This window comes from Ascaphus truei, chromosome 2 (assembly GCF_040206685.1).
Source record: "Ascaphus truei isolate aAscTru1 chromosome 2, aAscTru1.hap1, whole genome shotgun sequence".
NCBI lineage: Eukaryota > Metazoa > Chordata > Amphibia > Anura > Ascaphidae > Ascaphus > Ascaphus truei.
In genome coordinates this window covers 385301256-385327113 of record NC_134484.1, presented here as the reverse complement: position 1 = coordinate 385327113, position 25858 = coordinate 385301256, and positions in this window count along the sequence as shown.

Sequence of the window (25858 nt, the reverse complement as noted above, 5' to 3'; positions counted from 1 at the left end):
TGTGTGTGTGTGTGTGTGTGTGTGTGTGTGTGTGTGTGTCTGTGTGTGTGTGTCTGTGTGTGTGTGTCTCTGTGTGTGTGTGTGTGTGTCTGTGTGTGTGTGTGTCTGTGTGTGTGTGTGTGTGTGTGTGTGTGTGTGTGTGTGTGTGTGTGTGTGTGTGTGTGTGTGTGTGTGTGTGTGTGTGTGTGTGTGTGTGTGTGTGTGTGTGTGTGTGTGTGTGTCTGTGTGTCTGTGTCTCTCTCTCTGTGTTTCTCTGTCTCTCTCTATCTCTCTCTGTCTGTCTGTCTGTCTGTCTCTCTCTCTCTCTCTCTGTGTGTCTCTGTCTCTCTGTCTCTCTGTCCCTGAGTGTGTGTGTGTCTCTCTCTCTCTCTCTCTCTCTCTCTCTCTCTCTCTCTCTCTCTGTGTCTCTGTGTGTGTGTGTGTGTGTGTGTCTCTGTGTGTGTTTGTCTCTCTCTGTGTCTCTGTCTCTCACCCACACTCTCTCTCTCTCTCTCTCACACTCTGGATCTCTTATTTACCCTACATATCTTAACTGCCCTATACCTATACCTACACCGAAAATAACCTATACTGCTTTCTTCCAGATCTAACTCACAAGCATCTCACGGAAGACATCGGAATCCCCCCTAAACCAGAAGACAGGTAGGGAACACCTCCCCTCCAAAGGAATAACATTGCGGGAATGACGGGTACCTGGACATTGAGGGACTGCGGATCAGCTAAGATCCCAGGCAGGATTGCTGCTTTAGATATTGTGAGCGGGGGCGTCCAGGCACTAGTTATGTGGTTCAGGAACATTTACACACACACACATAACAAGGACTAATTGTAGAATAATGTAATACAATAAATAAACTAATGTCAAAAACAAATGTTGTTCTTACTAGGAATTTATTAAAAAAAAAATTTTTAAAAGCCGGTCTGGGGGTGGGGCGGGACTAGGGGCAGGGCTAGGTGGCGAGTAGATTTTTTTTTTCGGCGAGTAGATTTTTGGGTAATTAGTGATGTACCGAGTACCTGGAATTACCCGGCACATTTCCGTCTACCCGGACCCGGCAACAGAGAAGTGGGCTCGGTGCCAGGTAATACCAGGCATCGGGTAATTTCAGGGTAGCTGAAAATAATCACATCACTTACCGTCTGTCCCATAGATATGCTCCATCTCCTGCTCCGTCACATGGTTCCCCAGCAGCTCACACACACTGCTTACCTGCTGCGGTGCTGTGGAATGGGTTCCTGCTGTGCCATGCCAGCTGAAGACACTCCCGATGCTGCCACCATCCCCAGGACCTCTGCTGCTGGTCCTAGATGTCGCCGCCACCCTGCAGGTAAGTGAAAAACCGGGTAACAGGGTACCCAGCCGGGTAGAACTATTGATTTTGGCCGGGTACCTGTTACCCGTTTTTTTCCAATCTCACTACCCGGTACAAATGTAAATTAGACCAGCATGTCAGTAAATAACCCTACCTAACATGGTGTATGGTGGAACATGATATACAGATAAATGTAACCATCAGGTAAATCCTAATAATAGAAACAAACATATAGGAGTGAGACCCTAATTATGCTGATCCAGGTTATTTTGCCAAGATAAAGTCCCATGTCAGTAGTTTTAATTATGGTAGAGAGAAATGTTTAAATCCCAGATGTATATATTACATGAATAATGTTGGAATAAGTTCATGATAACAGGAGTGATGCACTAAACTCATGATGATAACACTGTGTGAGATTCTTAATAAAATTGAACAGCAGAAAATGTATAATACTTATCAGATAGATCCTGCAGTTTGCAGGCTTAGCAGAGCAGCCCAAGATAAGAAGTGATTAATACTTACTGTATGCAGTCCTGATGGGCAGCTCGCAAACTGGAACCGCAGTGTAAAGCTTATTACTTGCATGGCACCGGTACATAGCGTGTGAGAGCAGCGGAGTCAAAGCAGACAAATGCAGCTGAGAACAGTCAACACCATGATCCCTCCGTCGCATCCAGGCCAGACACTAATCAATCAGGAAAGTCAGCAAAGCAGCGGCCAGGAACCGATGAGCCGGGTGGAGATGAGGTCTTTGAACAAGAACTCCAACAGCCGTTTCGCCACGAGGCTTCTTTGGGGAGTTTATTTTCTGTGTGGAGCAGAAGCACTATTCGAAGACGCCGTCATAGGTCACATGTTGTGCCAGATCGAATCAGTATAGAGCCACATCACACTTTAGATCCTGTGACATAATAGTTACTTGATTGCAACTTATCTGTAACTAAAAAGATAGGTGTTTGGACCTGCTAATGGTCATCCCTTATGTGGCTAGCAGGCTTAAAATGCTTTGGCCAAAGGGTTTAACTAAATGACCCTTTTTCAAGAGATATATGGTATTTCACTGTGTATTTTTGTCATATTTGATGTAGCTTTGGGCTTCTTTGTTTTTTGTTGTAATCATTTAGCCACACCCACTGGCACTCCAATTAATACTTATATACATATATATATACATATATATAAATATATATATATATATATATATATATATATATATATATATCTCAACCCCATTATAGTGCGATCCGCTACAATGCGGATCTGCTTATAACGTGGTCTGAGCGTGGCTCCCAAACTCTCTCTCTTACCTTTTCTTTTCCTGGCCACCAGCACCACCATGCAGGCTGTGGACACGACCCAGCTCCTCAAGCGGCACCACACGAATGATGTTAGGTGTGTGTTTGTCTGTCTCCGTGTGTGTCCATTACCAATAAAGCTTTGAATAGATGTTTAAAAAAAAAAAAGCAAACATCTATTCAAAGCTTTATTGGTAACAGAGACACATACACACACACACGTTATTGCAGCTTGTCAAATATGAATGGAAGAGGAGTGACACTGAAATGTAACACCATTAATAAATGGGATAAACAGACTGGTGGTCGGTCATTGACACTGCAGAGATAATGCAGAGAGTGTAAAAGGCATAACCCTGAATTTAATGTAAAATCTGTCATGTATTAACCCCTACTGCAGCCCCTCATCCTTCCCACTCCCTGGAAAGGCTAAATGTAAAACCCCATCAGATATATCCACACAGCTGTCCAACACAAAATCCTTACTCACTGCAGAGTAGCGCATTGCAACAAGGGGTTAACCCCCCTAAGAGCCTTTCCTTTCATCAGAAACACTGAATGCTGCACGGAGTCCAAAAAGGTAAATTTCTATATATGAAATATATGGGTATTTCACTGTGTATTTTTGTCATATTTGATGTACAGTGGCGACACGTTTAATTCTTAGTTGGCTAGTTCCGCAAGCCGGGAGATTTCCCGGCTTGCTAGCCAAATCCCCTCGGCGTGCCGCACGTCACCGATGCGCGGTCACGCTTCATCGGGTGCCTGCGCCCCATGCACGCGTGCCCAGGGCTCCCCGAGGGAGCTCTGGTGTCCCGCGATGTGGGGGACGGCGGTGGGGGGTTCCGGGGGACCCGGTGGACCCGGAGAGGGGAGGGGGAAGCCCCGATCGGAGGACCGCTCCTCCGAAGCTTCGGCGCGCGCACGGGACACCCCGGCGCGCGCCCGGTTACTGTCGCGGCCGAGACCGGGTAAAGGTAAGAATAAACTCGGCCGCGACAGTAGCTTTGGGCTTCTTTGTTTTTTGTTGTATTCATTTAGCCACACCCACTGGCACTCCAATTGATACTTATATACATATATATATATATATAGCTCAACCCCATTATAGCGCGATCCGCTACAACGCGGATCCGCTTATAACGCGGTCTGAGCGTGGCTCCCAAACTCTGTCTCTTACCTTTTATTTTCCCGGCCACCGGCACCACCATGCAGGCTGCGGACATGACCCAGCTCCTCAAGCGGCACCGCACGAATGATGTCAGGTGTGTGTGTTTGTCTGTCTCCGTGTGTGTCCATTACCAATAAAGCTTTGAATAGATGTTTAAAAAAAAAAAGCAAACATCTATTCAAAGCTTTATTGGTAACAGAGACACATACACACACACACACGTTATTGCAGCTTGTCACATATGAATGCAAGAGGAGTGACACTGAAATGTAAAACCATTAATAAATGGGATAAACAGATTGGTGGTCGGTCATTGACACTGCAGGGATAAGGCAGAGGGTGTAAAAGGCACAACCCTGAATTTAATGTAAAATCTGTCATGTATTAACCCCTACTGCAGCCCCTCATCCTTCCCACTCCCTGGAAAGGCTAAATGTATAACCCCATCAGATACATCCACACAGCCGTCCAACACAAAATCCTTACTCACTGCAGAGTAGAGCATTGCAACAAGGGGTTATCCCCCCTAAGAGCCGTTCCTTTCATCAGAAATACTGAATGCTGCACGGAGTCCAAAAAGGTCAATTTCGTTAACCCCTGCAGCACCGGCCGCGTAAAAAAGAAAACACACCTCTGCAGCGGTTAAAGCTGCAGTTGAGTCTTTTTTTTTAATTTATTTTTTTACTTCAATAGTTTCATGTGGGCAAAATCTCTACTTACCTAAAGAACTGCATAGCTGCAGGTCAATTCGTTCTCCATGTATTGATTGGCGAATTTGGTGACATCATTAGAGCTGGCATATGTTTTTCTTTTGCTTCTGTCACTCAGTGGAAGCTCATGAATATTCATGAGCACTCCTGCACTGACATGTGCTAGAGGGAGGGCAGAGCTGACAAAGGGGTGTGCCAGGGCTTGTGACAGGACATGAAGGGGCAGTGCCTTAGCAAATGGTTGTTAAAATAGAATACAAGAAAATTGGTCTTTCAAAGTTGTTTTTTTAAAAACAGAAAATGCTAAAAGTATTTTTTCTTACTACAGAACTGATTTATTAAAAAAAAAACACACATGCAGGATATTGACTGCAACAATCCAGCTTTAAATAAATAATTCCTCCAATGATTCATTTCCTTTGCAGTCACTGCAGCCCAGAAATGAAAGACATTTTCAGCAGACAGTGTGGCTGGCTGAGCACAGGGTGTCTAACTGAGCTACTATGTGCCCTGTGCCATGCATACTGTACACTGCAGGCTTTCCCCAGTTCACCCATACTCCTGCATTCAGGCTTCTCCATCCTCACACATAAAGCACCAATACCCCAAAACCCAGCCTCCCCTGTGTTAGCATATACACACATACACACACACACACCACCATCCATAATCCTCCCCATCCCTTCTCCAAGCCTCTTCCTCCTTTGTATAGCCACAACCATACAGGCAAAAGCCAACCCAGCCCTGCTAGCCCAGCACAAGAAACACCTGCAAAGTGCATAGCATTGTAACAGGGAACGTGCTGGTGTCAGTGCTGCACCGCTCCCCCCCTCCGCGATGGCACAGGTGCACATAACACATGGGGGTGAGGCTGTGGGAGCCAAGACTGCGAGGGGAGAGACTGCGAGGGGAGAGGCTGCAAGTGGTGAGCTGTAGGCATTGGGAGAGGTTGTGGGAGGTGAAGCTGTGGGGGTGAGTTGCAGGCATTGGGTGAGGCTGCGGGGGTGAGCTGCAGGCATCTATGTTCACCCATGGTGTCCGATCCCCTGCACCCTGCTCCAGGTAAGTCCTGATCGCGGTGGCCATTTTTCCCCCCGCGATCCCCGTTGTAACACAGTTACATTATGTGGACCCCAAGCACCGCGTTATAACGGGGTTCAGCTGTAGTGTGGTAATTTTTGGGGTTCCTTAGAGGTTGCTGGGTATCTGTGTGTTATTAACTTTGTCCAGCTGGTCTCAGCTGTTTTGGAGGTTAGTCACCCATTCCAGGATCCAAAATGATTCTAAATAAGTTTTAAAAAAAGAGGTTGATATCCTTTGATTTCTCATTAGTGGTTTAATTCTAAATAAGGTTATTTTCAGAAAAGCTGACTGCTGAATAGAGATGGACTAATCTGTTACCATGAATACGGCATTTCTTCCTCAGCTTGGGTTTAAAAGGGGACATTTGCCTACCTTTGTGTGCATGCAATACCATAGGCCGCCACTCTACATTTGATTGTGAATAATTTTATATTCGATTGTATATGTATATCTATATTTTTATAGCACCCACAGTGTACTCAACGCTTTACAAAAGAGACAATACAGTACAAGGAATTATAATACAGTACAATAAGTGCAACAAACACAATCAGATAATTGGACAGGAAATGTATGTTGGAAGTATTACAGAGACAGCAGGTGAGGAATATGTGCAGTAAATGGTAGTGCTTGGCCACAATGTTTGGTAGGAGTGACTGTGGGTGTGGGACAGTAGCCATGAGTCCAGGCTATTGAAATGCTTCATTTAAGAGGCGAGTTTTAAGGTCTGGCTTAAAGGTGGGGAGAAAAGATGCTTTGCGTAAACCACAGATAAGGGGCAGTGAGGGAAAGGGATTTAAGGTGAGAGAGAGCAATAAAGTCGAAAGGGGTGGAAACTAGACAGTTATTGGTAAAGTGCTGAAGATGAGCAGGGACATGCACAGTATGGAAGAGCAGATGAGTGGAGAGCCTTGAAGGTTTAACGCTAAGAAGGAGAACATTGTAGATTATCTGCAATGATGGGAAGCCATGGGATGGATTTAAGGGAAATGAGCAGAGTGTTGAGGGAGAAAAAATGGAATGATTCTAGCAGCAGAATTTTGGATAGATTGCAAAATGGAGAAAGTTGTGAAACAAGAAGCCTGTTAGCAGTATGTTACAATAATCCAGATGTGAGAGGCAAAGGACATGCATTAGAGCTTTAGCAGTAGATTGACAGAGGAAATGTCAGATCTTGCAATACTTAGGCCTCGGCCAGGCTCCCTGCTTGCTCGCTGAGGCGCGCTGAGGCTCAGGGAAAGCGGGTGCTTTCCCTGACCTTGCGGTTGCTTACTGCACGCGCTGTCAGGGGGCCGTCAGGGGGCGGGCCGGGGGCGGGCACGTCACTGGCCGGGGGCGGGCCAGTGACGTCACGGAGCTGGTTCGCCCTCATTGGGCGAACCGCTCACATGACTGGCCTGTCGCGCCGGCAAGCGGGGGAATTTTAAATTCCCCTAAGAACTACGCTTCCACGGGCTTGCGGAAGCATAGGTGAGCCCCTACTAAAGCCGCTCTAATTGCGACTGTAGGGGCTCAGTGCTGAGCGGGAGCGCGCATGAGCGCGCTTCCGCCAGCAAGCAGGGAACATGGCCGAGGCCTAAGAAGGTAGAAGCGACAAATTTTAGACATGGTGTGAATGTGAATGGAAAAAGGGAGGAATCAAATGTGATGCCTACGTGACGTGCTAGGACAACAGGATAGATGATAGTACCATTTACTGTGATGGAAAAAGGGGATATTAGGACAAGTTTAGGGGAAAATACAGATGCAGCCACGAGTATTAGAACTTTTGCCTTGGAAATTCTGGGGCAGTCTCACAGTAAATGCCTCAACATTGCCGCAACATTTCTGTGAGATTCTTCATGGCCCATCGGTTTAACACAACAGGAGTCCCTGCAGTCCCATTCAGTTTGAATGGGACTGCAGGGACCCCCACTGTGTTAATCCTATGGGCCATTAAGAATCTCACAGAAATGTTGAGGCAATGTTGAGGCATTTACTGTGAGACTGCCCCAGAAGGACAGAAGGAATCTCATTGTGGATAGCATTCACCTTGCCTTTAAAGTAGTCAGCAAAGAGACAAGGAGAAGTGAAGAAAGAATGGGATGGGGTAGGAGAAGGTCAGAAGAATGAGTCAAACACAGGAAATAGTGCATGGATTGGATTTGTGAGTGTTGATAAGTGAGGAAAAGTAATGTTGTTTGGCCTTAGAGAGAGCAGAGTTAAAACAAGAGAGGAGACATTTATAGCACAGAAAATCAGCATGAGGGTGGGTAGTATCATTTGCCCGTATTGTAACAATTTTTCTCTATTATAGATATTTAGACATCTCTCTCAGGCTTAATTGTTGGCACGTTACAATGATGCGATATGCATGGTGGTCTCCCCTTTTAATTTATGACACTATTTTAGCCTCATATACCTCCATGTGTACTCATTTATTATTACTATTCTCCATTTTAAATGGTATTGGTTAATTTAATTATCCATGTTTATTTTGTTGTTCAATGTTGATTTATAAGTGTTGATTGTCCACCTTGTGTAGGATCCTCTGACTGAAGAGCGGCCATCTTTATTGCGATCCCATCCTTGACACATTGTTTCCTTTTATTTGTGGTTAGATTTCCTGGTTGGACGCTGATTGCGGATCTTCCACTGGAGGTGTCCCTATATAGGGATGCTTTTAACCTGAAGGAATTACTCTTTGATAAAGGACCATCTACGGCATGAAATGCTTCAGAGATTAGTCTTTTTCTTCTACTGGCTTCATGCTGCAATAAACTTTGATTTTGATTTTTGATCCAGTGCCTCCAGTTGTCGTCTTTTGCTGTGCTCTTTCTTTCTTTCTTTCTTTCTTTAAAAAAGGGATTCAAGGCGCTAGCTGGTGTGGAAAAAATATATATACGGCACCGACACACTTTATTCGAGCAAATACCCAGTATGTACCTGGCAGATACCTGGAATGCGCCGCTCCTCACCTCTGACAAGCCCTGTTGCGTTTGCCTTCCCAGCCTGGGTTCATGCCTGGCTGACGGGCGGCTGATCTGTTAAATGATAATGATTAGGATTTAATAGGCTGCAATGCTTCGCGTGTCTACCAGATGGCATAAATTCATGAATTGTAATGCAGTATATATATATATATATACTGTGCCGTATTGCAGCCAGCGGGAATAAAAGGCTTCAATCCCTGCCTGGAAAATAACCCAATGCATTCGGGCAGAAAACAGTCACAAACCTCAATACACCCGGGTATACCCGAATTCGTGGGACTAGCCGAGCTCGAATAAAGTGTGTCGCCAGTTTAGTGGTATATGTGGTAAATTCCATTGCCTAAGTGAAGTGGAGAGTCTCACAAATCCACAAAAAAGTGACGTTCTACCTGTTTGGTGTACCGGCAATAGACGCAAGACGGATAGGAGAAGATCCTGGTGGAAAGCCTGAGTCACCACCGGATAACTAATCCAGCTGAAGTTGGAGTGGAGAAACAGCAAGACATGGAGAGCTAAGTGGCAGCTGCGAGGATCTTTTGAGGTGCGATTACAACGTCAGAGATAAAGTAACCAGCACAGATAGACACTGCAACCAGGAGAAATCAGCAGGCATTGGAAGCAGACTCCAGTGCAAAATCGGACTGAATCCTACAGCGGAGATCCGCGCCCTTACCGTTGGGAGTCCATGAGTAAAAACTGTGCACACACTGTGTGCTGGAACCACAGGGAAATATGCTGGATAATATATGGTCAGACAACTTAACTAGTTTCCGTTTACAAGCACCGCAAGTTCTATAAGTTTTTTTCACTTTATTGAGAAGCAGCAAATCACAGATATACTTGTAGATTGTGTAGTGAGAGAGTTTGTCTGCAATAATAGTACTTGATAGTAAGGACAAAAAAGTAAAAACGATGCTTCTTACCGGGAACTGAGTGCATAGGTAGTGCCTGCTAGCCTGCTGAGGTGAAAAGAAAGCAAAATGGAGGCCCCTCACAGGAACAGAGCCTGGGCTAAGGAAACTGTGAATACAGGCAGGGGTCAGTGGAACAGTTCACTATGCCAGGGGAATAACAGGGGTAGTCGTGGCAACCGCTGCAGGAGACTAGGAGATAAAGAAACTATTGTATTCAAATCGCCTGGACAGGGAATAATAACTGCAGGGAAAGTATACAACAAAAAGGGCCAGCAGGCAGAGCTGCAAAAAGGGAAAGGGAATAGAACTCTGATTCTAGTTCCAGGACACTTACCGTCTGGTATCTGGAGATACCACTATATAACTAACTATGTGGAGCATGTGTGAATACATGACAAATATAACATCACATTAATAAACAATGCTTAAGTCCATATCCACATAGTGATGAGATACCGGCCGGTATCCCTGGGTTCAAAAGTCCTTTGGCCAAGGTCCTTAGGCAAAGGATGCCGGGTGGATACACCTCTCCAGGCTAGCTGGTTGCACCACAATGTCTTTCAGAGTCCACAGAACTGGTGGTCAGTTCTTCTTTGTTATTATCCGATTTGGGCATTAAGAGGATAATCTTGGTAATGGGCCTTAAAAAGGTTTTAGCAATTCCTCGTTTGGTCACTCTCACTTCTACCTTGCGGACCTTTTCATCTTCGCTTGGGATGGTTTTGATAATAAGTCCCATAGGCATTCGTTTCTCGTCACCTATCTATCTTTCAATAGAACAACATCTCCTTCTTGGATATCTGAAGTGTCACGAGATATTCGCGTCTCCAGCGATCCCAAAATGCGTTGGCCAAGCGCTGCACCTGTCTCCACTGTCGTTTGTACATGTCCTTAGAACTGAAATCTTCGACTGGGGTGGGGATATTCCCTACTTTCTGAGCTAGGAGCATTGCTGGTGTCAGAATACTTGGCGATTCTGGATCTGTTGACACTGGAATCAAAGGCCTAGCATTAATTATTGCAGATATTTCGGCCATAAATGTGGTTAACACTTCGTGGGTGAGTCGAGTAAAATCAGTTTTCAGCATCATAGAGTCCAAAATACGCTGGACCACCCCGATCATGCGTTCCCATGCTCCACCCACGTGAGAGGAGTGAGGAGAGTTGAATGGCCATGTACACTCTTGGTCACGCAGGTATCTCTGGATACTGTTGCCTCTATCATCTTTAGTGCTTATTTGTAATTCCTTATATACTCCAACAAAATTGGTGCCGCATTCGGAGCGTATTTGTTTAACTGGTCCTCTGACTGCAAAGAATCCTCTGAGGGCATTTATGAAGCTTGAAGCGTCCATAGATTCTATGATCTCGATGTGTATAGCTCTCGTACTCATGCAGGTGAAGAGTACTACCCATCGTTTACTGTTTGCTAGTCCACCCCTTGTTCTACGTGAGATGACCATCCAGGTTTCAAATACATCAAGTCCTACACAGGTAAAGGGGGGTTCTGTATTAAGTCTGTCGATAGGTAAGTCTGCCATCCTTTGGTCTTGGCTTTTGCCTCGCAAAATTTGGCTCCTAACACATTTGTGGAGATTACTGGCCACGCACGTTTTCATACTAACGACCCAAATGCCTGCTGCCCTGATAGCGCCTTCAGTGAAGTGTCGTCCCTGATGCATGACTTATTCATGGTAGTAGCGCACCAACAAAGTGGCGATGTGATGCCGCCCAGGGATGATAAGTTGATTGCTTTCCTCCCTGCTCAGTTGGGACTTGTTGAGGCGGCCTCCTATTCTCATAAGGCCGTCATCGTCGATGAAGGCATTTAACTTCCAAAGTGTGCTGTTTTTAGGGATGCTCTTCCCTCCACGAATACAACTGATCTCCTCTGCATACGTTTCTCTCTGAACATGACGGAGAATAGTTTCCTTTGCCCTTGTAACTTCGTCCACGGTGCGCAACTCTGTGCAGATGTGCCAGCCGTGGCAGCTGGTCATTTTACCACCTGGTGTCTGGCGGAAGGAGATAGCTATGTGCCTCAGATGGGCTACTGCTCACAGGAGGGCTGTCCACCTTGAGAAGCGATGGAATCTGCATGATAAGAATGTGTTTCTGTGCAGCACATTCATGAGTAACACGGCCTCATCTCTGTGTCGTTCTCAGGATACACGAGTTCAAAATCGTCAACTGGGTTTGATGGCATTTCCACAGGCTGCGTAAGAAACGTTGGTCCTGTGAGCCACGACGTGTTCTGTAGTTGCGCTGCAGGCATTGATCTGGTGGCATGGTCTGCAGGATTCTGGTCTGTGGGCACATGGTGCCATTGTTCTGGTTGGGTTGACTTCCTGATTCTTTCTACACGGTTGGCCACGTATACGTAGAATCTTCTTTTCTTGTTACATATGTAACCCAGTACCACCTTGCTATCTGTGTAGAAACTAAGAGTATCTGGTTCGCAGTCCATCTCGTTTTCGATGAGTTCGGCCAGTTCTACTGCTAATACTGCGCCACATAGTTCGAGTCTGGGTATAGTGTGGTCGGGTTGTGGCGTCAGTTTAGCTTTGCCAAGGATAAACCCGATATGGTAACTTCCACCCACGTCCGTGGTTTTTAAGTAGGCCACCACTGTTATGGCCTTTGTAGAGGCATCTGAGAACACGCAAAGCTCTTTGCTGTGTGCAGCGGTGAGAGATATAGGCGAGTTGGGGGCGTGGGATCTGAAGTTGTTCTAGGGTCTTCAAAGAATCCTTCCACGTTTGCCACTCTTTCTGTCTTTCAAGAGGTAGTGGGGTGTCCCAGTCCTGCTTCTCGAATTACATTTCTCTGAGAAGAGACTTCCCTTGTATAGTGACTGGAGCTACGAATCCTAGCGGATCGTAAAGATTGTTAACCGTGGACAGGACTCCGCATTGTAGGGTTCACCCTCGATGGATACCTGGAACGTGAATGTGTCTGTTTTAAGATTCCAGCTTATCCCCAGACTCCGCTGTATGGGAGGCGTGTTGTTCCCCAGATCCAAATTCTTGAGATTGTTTGCGTGATCGTCTGCGTGGAATGCCTTCATCACTATGGCACTATTGGAGGCTATTTTGTGCAATCTTAGGTTGGCGTTTGCTAACATCTTTTGTGTCCTTTTGAGTAGGTCTATGGCTTCTTCTTCGGTGGGGACTGATTTCAACCCGTCGTCCACATAGAAGTCTCTTTCGACGAAGTTCCTCGCATCTTTCCCGAACTCTGCTTCTCCATCTTGAGCCGTTCTTCTGAGGCCGTAGGCAGCCAACGCAGGTGATGGGCTGTTACCAAAGAAATGTACTTTCATGCAGTACTCTATGATATCGTCCTCTATGTCGTCATTCTGGTACCACAGGAATCTTAGGTAGTTACGGTTGTCTTCTCGCACGGGAAGCAGTGGAACATCTGTTGAATGTCCGCCGTTATGGCAATTGGCTCCTTGTGGAAGCGGATCAACACTCCCAGAAGACTGTTTGTCAGGTCCGGCCCGGTGAGGAGAACATCGTTTAGGGAGACTCCATGATGCTGAGCACTGGAATCGAATACCACTCGAATTTGGCCAGGCTTCTGGGGGTGGTAGAAGCCAAATGACGGGAGGTACCAGCATTCTTCACCTTCTTTCAGTGGGGGCACAGATTCTACATGACCACTGAGGAAGATCTTCTGCATGAAGGCCACAAAGTGTTTCTTGGTCTCCGGTTTCCTTTGTAGGCTACGACGGAGCGAAGTGAGCCTAGACATGGCGTGGTCTCTGTTGTTTGGGTGGCGTCTTCTTGGTGAGCGGAATGGTAGCGGGGCCACCCAACTGCCTAATTCGTCCTTGAAGAGCTCCTTATCTATTAACCTCAGGAATTATCTATCCTCCACCGATGGCGCCTGTTTGTCATCATCCTTTGTTGCCTGGAACGCTGTGCGCCCTAAGTCATCGGTGTATTTGTTTGCCACAAACATCCTTTTGGACTCAAACTTCTCTTGGACCTGGAAGTGGTTCGGACATGGTTTGAAGCAAGATGCACAACCGTTCTCCAACAGGTTTGTTCGTCGGGCGTCTACGTTGTCGGGTCCGCGTATCCTGTCTATGCACACTTCTCCCACTACCACCCATCCTAGATCGAGCCTTTGAGCGCTTGCAGCGTTATGTTCCCCGTTTAGCTTTTCGCGGATCTTGTGTGCTCTCATGATGTCCCTGCCAAGTAGCAGTAAGATCTGGACGCCTTCGTCTAGTGGTGGGATGCAATCAGCAATAGCTTTGAGATTTGGGTGGTGTCGCGCTACGTCTGGTGTGGGGATTTCGTTCCTATCTTCCGCCATGTGATTGCACTCTATGAGTGTGGGAAGGGGCATTTTCACTTTGCCATCCACTGAGCATATGGTGTAGCCGTTCACTCTCCTCCCTATAGTTTCCATTCGCCCTGCGCACGTTCTGAGCGTGTAAGGAGAGGCGCTGTCTTGTATGTTGAACATGTCGAAGAATTCTGACCTGACCAACGACCGGTTGCTCTGGTTGTCGATGATAGCATACATCCTTTCAGCTCTTTCAGGTTGTCCCTCTGGGTGCACTGCTACAAGGCATATTTTAGAGCAAGATCTGCCATTGCTTCCTTCTCCACATACCTCTGTGCATTTGGATGCTACCGATGTGGGGGGTGTCTCTCCCTCTTCTTCCTCCCTGCCCTGCTTTGTCGTAGGGTTAGGGGCCTTGCTAGATTTGGGCTTCATAGTCTCTGGGTGTAAAGCGGCAATGTGCCTGTCACTATTGCACTCTGTGCATTTTATAGCTTATTTGCAGTCCTTGAATAAATGAGCTGTGGAAGCACAACATTTGAAACAAGCTCCCCATTCCCTGACTAAGTTCTTCCGCTCCTCTATGGGCTTCATTCTGAATCCAATACACTTGTTAAGCGGATGTGGCCTTTTGTGTATGGGACATTCTTTGTTAAGGTCCCTTGGTTTCTTGTTCCTGATGGCCGACTGGTCGGGACTCATGTGGGTCATAGGGGACACGTCCATCCTGTGGACCGAGATGGGTGTTCTGGCATCCTTGTATCTCACCGCTGACCTTTCATTCTTCGGGTGGCTGGCACTGGATGTGGTCTGCACACCTAAGATGAAGCTGGGGTCGTTTCTCATCCTTGCTGCATCGCGGATGAAGCTTAAGAAGACTGAAAATGGGGGGTAGGCGACTTGCTTCTCCCTTTTGTATTTGGAACCTTGTGAAATCCACCTTTCTTGGAGGTTGTAGGGTAGCTTCTCCAACATGGGTCTCACTCCATGAGCTGAGTCTAGGACGTTGAGACCTGTTAAGGAATGGTCTTTTCTTGCAAACTCCAGCTCTTGCAGCAGATCCCCGAGCTCTCGTAACTTCGAGTAGTCTTTACCTGTGATCTTGGGAAAGCTGTCGACTCTTTTGAAGAGCGAATCTTTGACTGCTTCAGGGCTACCGTAGCACTCTTCTAGTATTTCCCATACTAGGTCAAGACCTACTTGGGGGTGGTTCGTGTTTGCCATCCCGAGTCTCTTCGCGTGTTCCCTGGATTCATTCCCCAGCCATTTGGATAACAGGCTGAGCTCTCCCCTTGCTGAGAAGCCCAGGCTCTCGATTGCGTCCTTGAATGTGAACTTCCACATTCGGTAGTTCTTAGGGCGGTCGTCAAAGTTGATAAGTCCTGTTTGCACCATGTCGCGCCGGATCATGTACTTGCCCATGTCTGTCAGGCCTGAGGCATTGGCGTGTTGGTCGCATTCTGAGGTAGTTACCGGGAGGGTCCTTGCGGTCGCCTCTTCCTTGGCGTGGACGCGTGATGACTGCTGGTCAGTGTGAGGGGCTGTGTTTTCCCGTGTGGGTGTTCCTGGATTGAGAGCCTGTTGTAGTGCATTTGTGTGCGCGCTGGCATGTGGGTCACTGTTGCGGCTGTGTCTATCCCAGGTAACGTGTACCCTTAAAGGAACGGCGTCTTCCCCACGTGAACCTAGCAAGTCTTCAGTGTCTGTGAAGTCACTCCCTTCGTGTTGAGATGGTGCGCTGGTGTTTACACTGAAGAGGCCACTTACGTTGTCTTCAGTGTGTTGGATTGAATCCTCTGAGGCTATCCGTCTGTAGGGTTGCTCCCCGCCATCCTGTCTCGCAGCTGCTTCTAAGACTTCGGCTTAGGCTATGGCGGCGGCATCCTCTTCTTTGCTTAGAGCTTTTAGATTCGCGTCCAATTTTTCCTTTCTAGGCGCTGCGGTGGTGGCGGCATTGGCGGCGTTCTGCTCCTCCTCTTCTATGCGCGCTCTTTCTGCCCTTACGACTGCCTCTCTCCTACCATATTCGGTCCTGGCACGTGCGGCCTCTGCGGTGGCTCATGCCTTGGTAGCGCTTGCGCTTGCGATGGATGCGTTAGATTGTGCTGATCTTGCTGACCTTGACAAGTGCCTGGATGTGCTGGAACGCTGCGATGCGGTCTCCTGCAAAAGGTCTTTTCTCTTATTTTCAGCTTCCGTGATGGTGATTTGCACGATGCCATCAAGTTCTATGTCAATCGCCTTTTACAGGTCGTGTTCTCGCATGCTATCTTCCGTGTTAGTTCTTGTTAGGTGAAATATGCCTGTGACAGCGCTTGGTAGCCGGAGTGATCTACCTTCAATTGAGTTATCGCCTGCTCGAGCTGTTGTACATCATTGCCAGCGCCGGCGACATTGCGTATCCCAACTGTGGTTGTTTCCCAGGCCAACTCTAATTTAGCGTGGTGCGCTTCAATGTCAGTCTCATATTTTTCGCGGGCCTTTTGTGTCAGTGTGACTGTCCGTTTAGGCCTTGCGTCTGCCTGCGCCTGTTGCAGTTGTGCAGCGGTCTCTGTGTCTGAGTGGTCACTGTCCTGCGTGATGTCTGGTGTGGATCTGAGTTCTGCCATGCTGTAGGTGTGTGTAGGCCTTTAGCCAATGCGTGTGGCGTGCGGTCTGTTATCTGCGTCAGCGATGGATGACTGTCTCAGATAGTGTCGGTAGGTGTCCTGCAGCGGTAAGCGTAGGGTAGCTGTACTTACAGGTGTCCTGTGGCTCTGATCCGTGTCCTGGCGGTGTCCGGTGGTGTGGCCCTTGGTGGCGCTGGCCGTGAAGACGTGTGCAGGGTTAGGTGAGATGGTAATCCCTCACTGTGGAGCTGTGCAGAGGGTGGACTCAAAGACAGAAAAGAGCAATCAAAGTTCTGTGTATAATGCACTTGTCTGACTGCAGTGCTGTAGCCTGGTGTAAAGACTGCTTGGCTCTGTGTGCAGTGTAAGCTGCTTGCTTGTACTGCTGCAGAAGTGGTGTAAGTTGCTTGCTTGTACTGCTGCAGGCTGTGTGCAGTGTAAGCTGCTTGCTTTTTTCTAAAGGCTGTACGTAGTGGCTTCTATGCTGAATTCAAGGTATATAGAATCCGTTTTTACTGTGCTGGAACCACAGGGAAATATGCTGGATAATATATGGTCAGACAGCTTAACTAGTTTTTGTTTACAAGCACCACAAGTTCTATAAGTTTTCTTCACTTTATTGAAAAGCAGCAGATCACAGATATACTTGTAGACGGTGTAGTGAGAGAGTTTGTCTGCAATAATAGTGCTTGATAGTAAGGTCAAAAAAGTAAAAACGATGCTTCTTACCGGGAACTGAGTGCATAGGTAGTGCCTGCTAGCCTGCTGAGGTGAAAAGAAAGCAAAATGAAGGCTCCTCACAGGAACAGAGCCTGGGCTAAGGAAACTGTGAATACAGGCAGGGGTCAGTGGAACAGTTCACTATGCCAGGGGAATAACAGGGGTAGTCGTGGCAACCGCTGCAGGAGACTAGGAGATAAAGAAACTAATGTATCCAAATCACCTGCATAGGGAATAATAACTGCAGGGAAAGTATACAACATAAAGGGCCAGCAGGCCGAGCTGCAAAAAGGGAAAGGGAAAAGAACTCTGATTCTAGTTCCAGGACACACTGTTACCGGCAACAATACCCACCAGATTATCCTGTATGCAGCATTAATATTGCCAACATTCAATCATCACAGTTTCTGGCAGAGATCCATTTTAAACATCACAGTATATCAACATCTCTGTTAGTGCAAGCACTCCAGCACTTCAAATTGTATCTATTAGACACCGCAAATCTCTACAATTGTTTCAAAGAGGATAACATACTGAAAACTTCAGGCTACCTGGTCACAGCTACCTTTGGAACAAACAACCTACACGGACTTTAATATAAAATTCTCTGGACACAAGAGATCAATATATAAAGTTAGTGTGTGCAATATCAACTCAAATTGTAAATCCAAGTTTGTTGTTATGACTAGAGTTAACAAGTTCAAACAATATAAGGGGTCCAATATTTTGAGACCCTGTCTACGTTTTGGATATATTTGTCTTGTTATAATTTATATGCATTCATGCGGGTTTGATTAAGCTTAATCAAGTTACAGGTCTCCATATTTAAAATATGGATAAAGAGACTGTAAGGCAGGCCTGCACAACTCCAGTCTTTGAGGGCCGCAAACAGTCCAGGTTTTCAGGATATCCCTACATCAGCACAGCTGGGTCAATCAGTAGCTTAGTCATACTGAGCCACTAATTGAGCCAGCTGTGCTGAAGTAGGGATATCCTGAAAACCTGGCCTGTTTGCGGCCCTCGAGGACTGGAGTTGTGCAGGCCTGCTGTAAGGAATCCGCTTCTGGCTTTGATTCTAGCTATGCAGACCTCTGCAGTTTACAAAGTCTCCCTCTGGCAATCAATGGCACATGTGCTGCCTCTCACTGCAGCTTCAGCCATGTGCTCCGTCATTGGAGGAATGCTCCCTCCTGTGATTAGCTCACTGCCCTTTATATGATGGGCTCTGGCACTAATTCAGTGCCAAGCATAATCCTACTCTGGATGTTACCGTGTTCTGCCACAAGCCCCATGGCTTGCCCTGTTCTTGTTACAAGTTCATGCTTTAGCTATAGTTCCTAGTTCTATGCATTAGTTCCTGTTTCCTGTGACTTACTGCTACTCTCCATGCAGAGGTCTGTATTCCCTGTAACCGGCTGCTACTCTCCACGCAGAGGTCTGTGTACCTATTTACTGAGGCCTGCTGCACGATCCCTTTTGCAGAGGCCTACTTCGGACTCGTGTGCTGAAGCGCTGGTTTTTCCATGGCGCTGCCCTGCCCTGCGGTGTTCTTTGGCCAGCCTCTGTCTCCCCCTACAGAGACCGGCATCATGAGCCATGCCCGCTCCATGCGCAGAGGCCACTCCCGCGCTCTCGCTCCTTCGCTGAAGCATAGAGCACCCGTCTACTCGTTGCCGAACTTTTGCCTGAATCACGACGATGCTGCCTTCTCCGATCCTGACCCTGGCTTGTCCTCAGACTACGCTGCCTTCTCCAGTCCAGACCCCGGCTTGTTTGACCATGGACTTTGCACTCCGGATCCGGCTCTGAAGCCTAAGGTCGGTGATTATGTTACCCCACCTCAGCCCCGCGGTCCAGTTCCGGTTTGTGGCAAGCACGACCGTGACAGACACGTACTGTAGAAGGCAACGAGAAGAATGCATAAAAGGACAGCAGGTAGGTTTGCTGTTCCACTGCTGCTCTGATTTACAAGCTCACAAACTCATACAACAGACCTGAATTCTAGATCAAGAGTTATTTTCTGCCTTTCTTTTATTCTGACTTTCCTGAAAGCTACATATTGCTGTGCAGATTCTACATAAATATTTAAAAAACAATACATGTGTGAAATAAAACATTAAAAACGTGTATCATCTTCCATTTCTTTACTGGTTGACATACAATGATACAGGTTTGTAAAAATATCAGCAACTACAAATGCCATCTAGAGGTCCTCAGCAAAGTTCATTAACTTAGCTACTCTTTCTTTTTTGATGAAATCTGCTGAGTACTTTTCCAGACAACTCAAGCAGCTGGTGCCTCAGTGTTAGTAATGCTATTTAAAGCTGCTTAAAGCATTAGGGTCTTGTGTTAGTACTTAACATCTTTTTACCACTTTAGTAAAAAGTAAATGCTAGTAAATTCAAGCATTTACCAATGTGGTTTAAGAGAAATTAACAAAATTTTCTACCAGAGATGTGTACAACACATTGCCAATCATTGCTGTGCTGGCATGGTAGCAGAAAACAGGTACTGTATATTGATTTACCTTGGTGCACTATGCAGTAGTTTAACAGATATTATCCTGAGTGGCCCAATGTAGATGCAGTCACTTTTGATTGTTATATGTGAAAAGGTCTCAAAGCCTTTCCTAAGTGTAGAGTGAATAGATTAAAGTAATTTGTGTAGTCTTTTTCAGTCACACCACTTGATATTATTTTTGCAAGCCACTCTAACTTGAATATTGAGTAGCAATAATTATCATAATTATAATGAGTGTTAAATAATAATTAATCATGTGTCCCGGTCGAGGAACCTTCATGCATATACATTTTGGGGGTTAAATAACTCTGTTGCAGAGCCCTCTGGCAGTAATAGAATTAATATTTTCAGAAATATTAAATAAATAAAATACTATATTAATAATAGCATGTTCTTGTATAGCGCTGCTGGTTTTACGTAGCACTTTACAGAGCTGTGGAGCTTGCAATCTATGTTTTTGGTGCCTGAGGCAAAGGGAAATAAAGTGACTTGCCCAAGGTCACAAAGAGTCAACACCAGGAATTGAACCGGGTTCCCTTGCTTTCAACTCTCAGTACCAGTCTTTCCTCACTGAGCCACTCCCTGTCCCCAAATATTAGTATACTACTACTATATTGTAGTGAACAGAAACATACACATGCTAGAATAATAAATGTTTTTATCAATTACATGATTTACTATGTAAGTTATTGAAAACCTTTACACCTTTCAAAAGTGTGAAAATTATACCAATGTTAAATCAAAGTTAGACATGGTGAATCTGAAATAGAGACTTGTGAAACTGTCTAAAATATATTTGCAGAATGTTAAGACTTTTTTTCTCCAAATTCGATTCTCTGCAAAACATTTTGCCAAGCGTCAAATGGCTAATCATGTCCCCAAAATGGTAAGCTTTCAGCAAAAATATCGCCAAACGGAGTGAAACGTGGAGTGTGTACCCTTTCTATAGTCTCAGCATTAACTACAAAGGACATAGTATAACATAGGTAGTGTAAGACTTGTTGAGATGGGTTTAACGTGAAGTGGTTGCAGGCTTGAAATGTTTTAGCCAAAGGCTTGAAGTAAATGACCCATATTTATAAAGAAAAAATATAGAAAAAACATATAGTAATAGACTAAATAATTTTGCCTGTTGGATGTGCATTGGGGCTTCTTTATTTATTTCAGCATTAAATGAATCTAGTGATTTTAGAGAATTTTGCAAATAACCATTTGAAATAAAATTGCAATTCACATTGGCTTAATGCTTGCTGAATAATTAGCAAATTCTGACTCAGCCAAAGCTCACAAGGGCACATTTTGCATTCAGGGCCAGTTTAACCATTAGGCGAACTAGACAGCCACCTAGGGCGGCAAAATGTGGGGGGCAGCAGCCACCTAGTTTGCTTAATGCAGTTTCCTTACAGGGTGGAGGATTTCCCCAAGCAAGGAGAAAACAAAGCAGTTGCTAGGGGGTTTGAGTAGTATCCTCCAGTCCGATTGGCTGCTGCTGGGTAATGCAACCAATCAGCAGGAGCTGTGTGTGTGTTCTGTTGCATGTCATTGGTGGGAGAGAGAATATCGGTGTGGGGAAAGAGAGTGTCAGTGAGGGGGAGAGAGTGTCCGTGAGGGGGAGAGAGTGTCAGTGGGGGGAGAGCGAGTGTCAGTGGGGGGAGAGCGAGTGTCAGTGGGGGGAGAGCGAGTGTCAGTGGGGGGAGAGCGAGTGTCAGTGGGGGGAGAGAGAGTTTCAGTTGGGAAAGAGATAGTGTCAGTTGGGGGAGAGAGTGTCAGTGTGGGAAGAGGGAGTTTCAGTGTCAGTGAGGGGAGAGAGTGTCAGTGGGGAGAGAGAGTGTCAGTGGGGAGAGAGAGTGTCAGAGAGAGTGCTGGGAAAGAGTATCAGAGAGTTGGGGGAGAGAGATTGTAGGGTAGAGTGGGGAGAGAGTGCAGGGCAGAGAGAGTGTTGGGGAGAATGGGGGCAATTTTTACTCAATTTAGTTACAAATTTTTATGATTTTTTTACGAAAGTTAGTTGGTTGGGGGGTGGGGGGAAGGGGGCGCAAGGCTTAAGATTCATCTAGGGCAGTGAATATCCTTTCACTTGCCCTGTTTGCATAGTTTGGGACCATCTCTGATGCCAAATAAAGACTTCCCATTACTTGTTATATTTAGTATTTAGTTTCTGCCTTGTATATGACTTCTCCAGAAGATGGCAGTCTTGTCTCACATTTGAACACTGCATAACACAATCATAACAACATTCTCTTACATTTCAGATGTCAGAAGTGACCTGTATTTCTGTCACTAAGACTTTTTCAGCTTGACTTGATCTGCCCTTTAGAAATATATAGAAACATAGAATTTGATGGCAGATAAGAACCACTTGGCCCACCACGTCTGCCTATTTTCCGATCCCTGTGTGATGCTTGGCTTTCTTTCGTATTTAGGATAGCCTTATGTCTATCTCAAGCATGTTTGAATTCTCTTACTGTATTTGCCCCTATCACATATGTTTGGGACATATTCCACTAGTCTACCACCCTTTCCAAGAAGTACTTCCTCACGTTTCCCCTTAGCCTGCCACTCTCCAGCTTCAGAGAATGACCTCGTAATAGCACTTCTCTTTCCCTGAAATAAGCTTTTGTCCTGTACTTTGTTGAATCCCTTAATGTATTTCAAAGTTTCAATCATATCCCCTCTCTCCCTTCTATCCTCCAAGCTGTACATGTTGAAGTCCTGTAGGCTTTCCTGATAATTACTTACAAAATTCTCCTCCTCTCTTTGAAGGCCCACTCTTCTGCCCCTCGTTATATCTCAGCCCTAATTTCTAGCTATACACCTGCCCAACTCTTGCGTTCTGCTCAAAGATGTCTTCTGTCTACCCCTTTTGTATCTAAAGCCCTCTCCTTCATAAAACCTTTCTCATTCACTGCCCAACGCCACTGTAATATCCTCAATATGCGACTAGAACTCTCTCCACTCCACTTTTGAGACACATCTTAAAACCCACACCTTTGGTTAAGCATATGGGTAGCTCAGTTCGGCTGTTACTATACATCTCATATGCATTGACCTTGACCCCTTGCAGACGCACCCACCCTCCTACTGTCTCTGTAATTTCTCCCTACTTACCACTTAGATTGTAAGTTCTTCAGGGCAGGCACTTTTCCTTTTCCAAGTGTTACTTTTATGTGTTATTTTATGTCACGTGTAAAACTGCTATGAAGCGCTATGTACATGGATGGTGCTATAAAAATAAAGATATCCATACATAAGGCTTCGTCCATGGTTCTTGCTGGCGTGCGGAGGCGCGCTGAGGCTGAGGGAAAGCGGGTGCTTTCCCTGGCCTTAGACAGTGCGCCGTCCGTGGGCATGTCAGGGGCGTGTCGGCAGGCGGGCCAGTGACGTCACGGAGCTGGTTTGCCCTCATTGGGCGAACCGCTCACGTGACCGGCCCTGCGCTCCGGCAAGCGGGAAAATGTAAAATTTTCCTAAAACCTACGCTTCCGCAAGAGCGCGTAAACGTAGGCGAGCCTCTACTAAAGCCGCTCTCATTGTGGCTGTAGGGGCTCAGTGCAGAGCGGAAGCGCGCCTCCGCCCGCAAGTACTAAACATGGACGCGGCCTTAGTCTTATGCTGTAGATCATGCACCATCTTAGTAGTCCTTTTATGCACAATCTCCAATTTATTTACATCCATCCGTGGATAAGTTCTCCAGAACTTAACACAGTACTCAAGGTGAAGTCTCACCAATGATCTATAAAGTGGCATCACTATTTCTCTCTCTGTTGCTGATACCTCTCCCTATACAGCCTAACATCCTTTGGCTTTGGCTTTCCGCATTGCTTTGTTACATTGCTACATTGCTCACCTACCTTTAAGTCTACTGAAATAATGACCCCCAGGTCCCTTTTCTCTTTATTAGTTGCCATAATACCATTACTCCTGTATTCTTCCTTTTGATTTTTGTGACCAGGTACATTATTTCAACTCACTCTTGACCAGTGGTTCCCAAACTTTTTCGGTTCAAGGCTCCCATGGGCGATCAGGATTTTTCCGCGGCGCCCAAAGTGAAAAAAAAGTTGTATATACATACCCAGTGGTCGAAAAATCACCCAAAAATCTACTCACCGAATAAAAAAATCTACTCGCCACCTATGCCCGCCCCCAACCCCGCCCTAGTCCAGCTTTAAAAAAAAATTGAATAAATTCCTGGTAAGAACAACATTCATTTTTGACATAAGTTTATTTATTGTATTACATTATTCTACAAACAGTCCTTGTTACATGTGTGTGTGTGTGTGTATGTGTGATCTTACCTGATCCGCAGTTCCTCAATGTCCAGGTACCCTCATTCCCGCAATTTTATATGTTGGAGGGGAGGTGTTCCCTATCTGTCTTCTGGGTTACGGGGGATTCCATGTGAAGCTTGAAAGTCAGATCTGGAAGAAAGCAGTATAGGTTATTTTGGTGTAGGTATAGGGCAGTTAAGAAATATACTGTAGGGTAAATAAGATATCCAGAGTGTGTGTGAGACAGAGAGAGTGTGAGTGAGACAGACAGAGTGTGGGAGAGAGAGTGTGTGAGAGAGAGTGTGTGTGTGAAAGCGAGAGTGTGTGAAAGAGAGACAAACAGGGAGAGAGGGTGTGAGAGAGACAGAGAGAGAGAGAGAGGGGGTGTGAGAGAGGGGGTGTGAGAGAGAGGGTGTGAGAGAGAGAGGCTGTGAGAGAGAGAGGGTGTGAGAGAGAGAGAGGGTGTGAGAGAGAGAGAGAGAGGGTGTGAGAAAGAGACAGAGAGACAGGGGGGGTGACAGAGAGAGACTGGGGGTGAGGGGGCGACAGAGAGAGACTGGGGCTGAGGGAGCGACAGAGACTGGGGGGGGGGGAGGGGGCGACAGAGAGAGACTGGGGGGGAGACCAGGGGTGGGTGACAGGGTGAGCCAGGGTTAGACTGGGTAGGTGACATGGTGATCCAAATAATGCAAAAAGCACAAAAGCAGCGCATTACCCAGGGACACAGGTGTATCAAAAATGAAAAGTATTCATTATTTGTCAGACATAACAAACAAGGAGGTAGATACTCTCCAATGCGTTTCACACAAAGGTGCTCCTTGATAAAGCACCTTTGTGTGAAACACGTTGGAGGGTATCTACCTCCTTGTTTGTTATGTCTGACAGATAATAAATACTTTTTCATTTTTGATACACCTGTGTACCTGGGCAGTGCGCTGCTTTTGTGCTTTTTGCATTATTTGGATCACTTGGACTACAATCAGCGGCTGGACACGCCCCTAAAAACGCAGTGGACTCAAGATTTATTTTACTTCAATGGATCAATAATACTACTACTATTTGGGGTGAGTGTTGGACTTATATATTGTTTTCCAATGAGGTACAGCGAAGTGGTTTCATATCATTTATCTGTTGCCTTCAGGATATCTACATACTCAGAAGTTCTAATTCACTTACCCAGTAGTTTTACCCACTCCCTCACTGAGATCTCACTGTTTTTCACATCATTGATGAACTTTCATGCTAATTCCAGGACTGTTGGAGCCCCTTTTACTTTTCCATATTGAATTGGGCGACAGGGTGAGACTGGGTGGGTGACAGGGTGAGACCCAACTTAATAGTCCTCAATAACTTAATTTTGCTGGGGGACCGTCTGCAGATTTTCTCCTCTCCCTCCTGGTGGTCATGGGACAGGCGGAGCTCAACTCGGCTCCCCCGCCCCCTTCTGGCACATGGCATCGTGTATATACACACACACACACACACCCCCAGCATGTCACACACACACACACTCCCCCAGCATGTCACACACACACACACACTCACTCCCCCAGCATGTCACACACACACACACTCCCCCAGCATGTCACACACACACACGCACTCCCCCAGAATGTCACACACACACACTCCCCCAGCATGTGTCTCACACACACACACAGCATCCGTTTGACACGAGGGGGGGGGCGTCTGACACAAGGGGTGGGCTTTGTGGCTGTAATGCAGGAAACAAGGGGGAAGGAAGGCATGGGAGGGTACTTACGTTCTCTGCGCGCCAAAAAAAAAGAAAACAAGTCTTGACAGCGTGCCAACTCGGTACTGGCCATTCAGGTAGAGGAATTTTTTTTCCCCGGCGTGAGCAGGGGAATCCGCTGCATTGTGGGGGGGGATAATCGCGGCGACCCTCTAGGCAAGCCACGGCACATCAGGGCACCGTGGTGCACAGATTGGGAACCACTGCTCTTGACCATTCCTGCTAAAT